Source organism: Vombatus ursinus, unplaced genomic scaffold (assembly GCF_900497805.2).
Source record: "Vombatus ursinus unplaced genomic scaffold, bare-nosed wombat genome assembly UNPS02015408.1, whole genome shotgun sequence".
Lineage (NCBI taxonomy): Eukaryota > Metazoa > Chordata > Mammalia > Diprotodontia > Vombatidae > Vombatus > Vombatus ursinus.
This window is the reverse complement of record NW_020955186.1, coordinates 945,016-952,858: the sequence shown is the minus strand read 5'-3', so window position 1 is coordinate 952,858 and position 7,843 is coordinate 945,016. Positions and strand designations below refer to the sequence as shown.

General features: G+C 35.6%; 1 pseudogene; it reads left to right on the top strand.

The window, feature by feature from the left end:
• The first annotated feature begins 703 nt into the window (after positions 1 to 703).
• LOC114032219 overlaps positions 704 to 7,843 on the top strand; it is a 53,485-nt pseudogene continuing 46,345 nt past the window's right edge.

Below are 7,843 nucleotides of genomic sequence, written 5' to 3'. Positions count from 1 at the left end.
ACATGAATGATTCATAAGAAGATAATGGTAAGATCGATTTCCAGGAGCCATCATGGTGGAGTAAGCAGTAAAACACTGCAACTCTCCCATATTCACTTCCAAACAACCATAAAATAAAGACCCAAAACAAGTCCTGGAACAGCAGAATCTGCAAAAAGACAGAGTGAAACAATCTTCTAGCCCAAGAAACTTGGAGAATCAGCAAGATCTCACTCAGGGTGAAAAGGGAGCTTAGCACAGGATGAGAAGCATCCCAGTAAGCCAGCAGCAGGCTTCACCTCAGCAAATCAGAGAGAGATCCTGAGTAACAACATGGTGGAGCAGGCAGACATAATCACCAGGATACCCCTTAGTATAGCCAGGGGAACAAGCAGAATCCAACTCTGAGAACCACCACATGCTTTAGCACAGCCTGGGTCAAGCAAGTCGGCGACCATCATACAGGTGCCTAAGTAAACAGGCAGCTGCCAGCCAGCATTGGCCCAGCCATGCTTCAGCATAACTCCAGACAAACAGGCAGCCTCCAGAGGCCTAACTGCCACGTGCTTCAGTGTAGCAACTGGGAAATGCAGAAACATCCCACTGGGCCTCGGCATATACCACCACTAGAACTCCAGCTCAGCATCAGGTAAGCTGCCAGATCCCTACAGGCTCCAGTAGCACCAGCCAATACCCACACCACCACCACAGTACAGCACCGAATATGAGGATCACCCACGAGCCTCAGAGCAACATCACTGCATCACTGGTAAACAGCCATGGCCTGCAGCCATTAACACAAGAAGCCAGAGATAGTGCCCCTTCCATTGTGGGAGAAAAGCTCAAATTTAAAAGAGAGGAAAAAGGCAAGAAAAAAAAAAAAAGATGAGCAGAAACCCCCCCCCCCAAAAAAAAAGAATCTGATCATAGAAAGTATTATGGTGAAAAGTAAGACAAAGACACAAACTCAGAAGAGGACAACAATGTCAGAATACGGATGGGCAAAACCCTATAGAAAAATGGGAAGTGGTCTCAAGCACAGAAAGATCTCATGGAAGAGTTCAAAAAGGAGCTTAAAAACATGTAAGAAAAAATGGGAAAAGAAATTAGAATGATGGAAGAGAATTATGAAAAAAGCATTAACAGCCTGGAAAACTGCTTAAAAAGTAGAATTGGACAAATGGGTAAAAATAGTACAAAAGCTAACCAAGGAAAACAATACCTTAAAAGATGGAATTGAGCAAGTAGAAGCTAATGACTCTATGAGACATCATGAATCAATCACACAAATTCAAAAGGAAGAAAAAATGGGAAAAATGTAAAATATTGAATGGGAAAAAGAACTGACCTGGAAAATAGGTCCAGCAGAGACAATATCAAAATCATTGGACTACCTGAAAGCCATAATCAAAAGGAAGACCTGGGCAGCATCTTTTTAAGAAATTATCAGAGAAAACTGTCCTGATGTTCTGGAACTAGAGTGCAAATTAGACATTGAAAAATCCACCAGTCACCTTAGGAAAGAGATCCCAAAATAAAAACAAGGAACATTGTAGTCAAATTTCAGAACTATCATGTCAAGGAAAAAATACTACAAGTGGCCAGAAAGAAACAATTCAAAAACTGGGGAGACACAATCAAGATCACATAGGACCTGGCAGCTGCAGTATTAAAGGACTGAAGTGCTTGGAACATAACATTCCACAGGGTAAAGGCGCTAGGACTACAATCAAGAATAATTTACCTAGGAAAATTAGGCATAATCTAGGAAGGGGAAAATAGTCATTCAATGAAATAGAAGAATTTCAAGCCTTCATATGGAGAAGACCAGAACTAAACCAAAAAATCTACCTCTAATATCAAAACTCAAGATAAGCATAAACATATAAAAAGGGAAAAGGAAACATAAGGGATTCAAAAGAGCTAAACTGTTTACATCCTTACACAGAAAGATTATATTTGTAACTCTTAAAAATTGTATCACTACAATAGTCATATGAAAAAAGGCTCTAAATCACTATTGATTAGAGAAATGCAAATCAAAACAACTTTGAGGTACCACCTATCACACCTATCAGATTGGTCAACATGACAAAACAAGAAAATGATAAAAGCCAGAGAAGATGTGGGAAAATTGGAATACTAATACATTGTTGGTGGAATTGTGAAATGATCCAACCATTTTGGAGAGCAATTTGGAACTATGCCCAAAAGACTATAAAAATGTGCATACCCTTTGACCCAGCAATAGCACTTCTAGGGCTATATCCTAAAGAGATAATAAAAATGGGAAAATTACCCACATGTACGAAAATATTTATAGCAGTTTTTTCTGTGGTGGCTAAGAATTGGAAACTGAGAGGATGTCCATCAATTGGGGAATGGCTGAACAAGTTGTGGTATATGAATGTAATGGAATACTATTGTGCTATAAGAAATGATGACCAGGTAGACTTCAGAAAAACTTGGAAAGTCTTGTATGAACTGAGGCTGAGTGATGTGAGCAGAACCAGGAGAACTTTGTACACACTACCAGCCACAATGTGTGATGACTGACTTTGATAGACTTAACCCTTCTCAACAAGGTAAGGATCTAAGACATCTCCAAAAGTCTCATGATGGAAAATGCTATCCACATCCAGAGAAAGAACTATGAAGTTTGAATGCAGATCAAAGCATATTATTTGCTCTTTTTCTTCTGTTTTGTTTTGTTTCCTCTTTCTTGTGATTCTTCCCATTGGTTTTAATTTTTCCTTACAACATGACTAATGTGAACTATGTATAAAAGGAATGTATATGTAGAGCCTATATAAAATTGTGCACCATCTTAGGGAGGGAGAGGAGAGAGGAAGGGGGAGAAAAAATTAAAACTCAAAAGTTTATGAAAGTGATTGTTCAAAACTAAAAATAAATTAATAAAAAAATAGGAAAAATTGTATCACTAACATTACAGATAAAGGGAATATACATAGAGGATACAGGTATAAGGTGAATTTGAGGGAATGACACAAAAAATTAAGGAATGAGAAAGAGGAGCATAATGAGTACAGAAGGAAGGAGTGGTAGAATGGTGTAAATTGTCTCACGTGAAGAGGCAAGAAAGACCTATTACAGTGAAGGGCAAGAAGAGAGGGTGGCTATGGGCATCACTTGAACCTTACTTTCATCAGTATTACCTCAAAGAGAGAATAATATGCACAATCAGTTGAATATAGAAATCTATTTTACCCAACAGGAAAGTAGGAGGGGTGGAAATTAAGTAAATGGTGAGGGGGGCTAAGATAAGGAAACATGAGTCAGGGGAAGTGGTAGACAGAAGCCTAACACTGGTGAGGTGGGAAAGGATGAAACGAGACAGGACAAACAGGAGGAAGAATAAGATGGAGGGAAATACACAGGTAGTAATCACAACTGTGAATGTGAATGGGATGAACTCCCCCATATGTTGAAAGCAAATGGCAGAGTAGATAAAAACCAGAACTCTACAAAATGTTGCTTACAAGAAACATAGCTGAAGCAGAGAGACCACAGAGAGTAAAGATAAGAGGATGGAGAAGAATCTATCATGCTTCAGCTGAAATAGAGTGGATAACAATCCTGATCTTAGACAAAGTAAAAGTAAAAATATACCTAATGAAAAGGCATAAGGAAGCAAACTATATCTTGCTAAATGGTACCATAGACAATGAAGCAATCAAATTAGAAGAGCGAGAAATAGTCTACTTGTCAGACCTATGAGGAGGAGAAGAATTCATGACCAAACAAGAGATAGAGAGTATTACTAAATACAGAATGGATAATTTTGATCATATTAAATGGGAAAACTTTTGTACAAACAAAACCAATTCAACCAAGAATCAGAAGGAAAGCAGACAGCTAGGAAAAAAAAAATCTTTACAGTAAGTGTCTCTGTTAAAGGCCATATTTCTTACATATATAAAAAAAACTAAGTCAAATTTATGAGAATATGAGCCATTCCTCAATTGATAAATGGTCAAAGGATATGAACAGGCAGTTTTCTGATAAAGAAATCAAAGCTATCTACGAGCAGATGAAGAAGTGCTCTAAACCACCTTTGATTAGAAAAATGAAAATTAAAACAACTCTGAGGTACCACCTCACACCAATCAGATTGTCACTAATATGACAAAAAAGGAAAATGATAATGTTGGAGAGGATGTGGGAAAATTAGGATACTAATGCACTGTTTGTTGAGTTGTGAAATGATCCAAAAAACTATGGAGAGCAATTTGGAACTATGCCCAAAGGGTTATAAAACTGTGCATTCCCTTTGATCCTGAAATAACACTATTGGGTTTGTATCCTAAAGAGATCAATTATCACAGAAAGGGGAAAAGGACCTACACATGCACAAATATTTATAGCAGCCCTTTTCATGGTAAAAAAAAAAATATTGGAAATTGAGGGGATAACCATCATTTGGGGAATAGCTGAACAAGTTGTAGAATATGAATGTAATGGAATACTATTGTTCAATGAGAAATGATGAACAGGAATATTTCAATAAAAAACTTGGAAAGACTTGTAGGAATTGATGCAGAGTAAAATGAGCAGAGCCAGGAAAAACATCTTACAGAGTATCAACAAGCATCATGTAATGATCATCTATCAATGACTCAGCTCTTCTCAGCAACACAATCCAAGACAAGAGCAAAATGTTATCTATATCCAGATAAAGAATGGATGGACTCAAAATGCAGATCGAAGTATTATTTTTCACTTATTTTATTCTTTCTCATCATTTTATTTCCTTTTGGCCTCTTCTTTTACAACTGACAAATATGGGAATATATTGTACATAATAGCACATGCATAAACCGTATCAAACTGCCTGTCATTTTCAGAAAGGGAGGAAGGAGAAGAAAAATTTAGAATTCAAAATCTTATAAAAATGAAAGCTAAATTTTTTTTCTTAATATGTAATTGGGAAAAACAAAATAATATTTGAATAAAAAATGAATAAAAAATGAACTAATGATATTATGTTTCCTTTACTTTCCTCATATTGAAAAGTGCCTAGTTGAAGACTATCACTTTTGATATTGATAGTCTCGATCATCTGGTCAGAATCATGTAATTTACTACTGCAGTTTTGACTTCTGCATATAAGTAAACCACTTAGCCTACATTTGCTATTGCAAAATGCTCAGTCATGTATTTGAAAATTAAGTTTGAATTGGAAATATGGAAATACAGAACTTCCATATGCAAAAATGATGAGATCTATTAATATTAAATAACTAGAATAATTTTTGAAAAATCACTAGGTCCATTTTCCTGTCTTCACAGAAATGACTGTATAAAGTAAAATGATAAAGTCCTATAAAATATAAGGTATTGTGTGCCTGCATATGCATTGGATTCCAGAAAAATAGCTCCTATTTTCTTCAATTAGTCTGACATTTGTAATAGTTTTGCAGGTTTGGCTTTTACTACCAACTCATTCCATTTTTTATAAGGAATACACTCTCTGGCTATCACTTTTTTTTTGTCTTTAAGCATTATTTAGGAAATTAGGGAAAGTTACTATCAGAATGATATTCACATGATTTTGGCCAAAAAAAAAAAAGTTTGGTAATAACTGAGTATAACTGAATTTCACTTTTCAACATATGGTTTTGTCTTCTTTCTCTAAATTGTTATACCATTTATTATCTATTATACTATGTTAGTTTTCTTTATTGGTGTATTTTTTTATTATATTTTCCTGTATTCTAAGTTCCTAACTGGATTGTAAGCTCCTTGAGGGGAGGTATAATAGCTTTTCTTTTTTTTTTCTTCCTTCATAATTTCTATCATAGAGACTACTTTTAAAAACTTTTTACCCCACTTTGGCTAGACCTGTGATTACATTACTATTAAAAAACTCCCTCTAAGAAGAAAGCTTTGGAAGAGTTGTATAATTTATAGCCTTAGAAAAAGCCTACAGCACTAAGAGGCTAAATGTCTTATCAAGGGTCAAATAGTTAGTATGTATCTGAAGCACAAATTTAACCTAAGTCTTATGGTACCAAAGTCATCATTTTTATCCATGCTACACAGCTTATTGAAATAGTATACATCCTAAACATCCATTAATTGTTTAATTTACTTTAGCAATTTATTTTACTATAAAATAAAACAATCAAATAATCAAATATCATTATCAATGTAGTGAAATGTTAATATATGTATACCTAACTAAATATTTTTGTACCAGTACCCCAACTAACAAATATTTTACCCAAACCAGGAAAATTTAAAATTTCCAGAATCACAGACATTTGAAAGTTGTAATGGACCTAAGAGGCCATCTAGAGATGCACATATGAGGAATCTTCACTATAACATACCCAATATGTAATCAACTCAAATCTTCTTAAAGATATTCAAAGAAGATAACCAACAACTCAAGGCAGGCCTTTCCAATTTGGAACACTCTAAAACTGTTTGGGAGTAATGTTACATTTTGTTTTATTGTTTGTTTTTGTTCTTTTGTTTTTCTTGAAGTGACACTGAATTTACCTGTTTTCAGCATTTGCCCTTTACTCCTGGTTCTGTCCTTTGTTGCCAAACATAACAGGAATTCCCCCTCCTTCACATGACAGTTTACCAAATATCTTACAACAACTATCAAACCATTCTCTTCTGCAATCTAAAAAGTCCCACAGCCTTCAAATGATCCTCATATGATCTTTGACTCAAGATCATTTACCATCCTGGTTGCCTTCTATTGGAATTTATCCAGTTTATCAACATTCTTCTTAAGGCATTACATCCAAGATTAAATATAAAATCACTAAGTGACTAATCATAATAGATGACTTCTAATAAGAGCTGTGCATAATGGTACTAATTTTTTTTTCTTTTTCCTGAAAAATATGCCTCTCAGAACCAAGCCAATGACTGCATTAGACTTTTTAGCTTCAAAATGACATTACTGACATCTTGAATTTGCAATCCATTAAAATACCCAGAATTTGTTTATAGAACATTTGTTGTCTAAGAATGCTTCCCCTAAGTAGTACTTGTGATTTTTTTCTTGGTCTTGAGTGAAAGAGTTTACATTTTTCCTTGTTACAATTCAGCTGATTAGATTCAGTCCAGTATCTCAACCTGGAAAGCTTTTATTGAATCAATCATTAAATCAATCAATAAACATTTATTAAGTGTTTATTGTGCGCCAGGAATTGAGCTATGTGCTAGGATACAAAAATGATGTAAAAGACAATTCTTACTTTCAAGGAGCCTTTAATCTAATGAAGGAGACAACATGCATACAGATATATACAAAGTAAGTTATATACAGGATAAATAGGAAATTTGTTGTTGTTTTCCTTTGTTCTTGAAGAGGACCATGACATCAGGGAGGTGATGCCATGACATGCAAGTAAATTGGATTTAAGTGAGGGAGGGCTATGTAAAGTCATCAGCCTCACTTTCTCCTCCAGAGCCATCTGGGTCCAGTGGTGAGTAACAGATGCAGAGGCCTAGAGATGGCCCTGGATGCAGTGGGAGACCTTGACCTTTTTAAGTTAAGATCTTTAGGGGCAGCTAAGTGGCTCAATGGATAGAGCACCCGGCCCTGAAGTCAGGAGGACCTGAGTTCAAATGCAGCCTCAGACCAAACACTTGACACTTACTAGCTGTGTGACCCTGGGCAAGTCACTTAACCCCAATTGCCTGAAAATAAAAAAAAAGAAAAGTCAATAAGATCTTTAGCAGGTCTCAGATTGACTGAAGCAAGGCCCATTCAGTGATTAAAGCTAGATAAGAAATGAAGCAGAGAATGGCCTCTTTACTTAGTTAAATATATATGTGTGTGTGTGTGTGTGTGTGTGTGTGTGTGTGTGTGTGTGTGTGT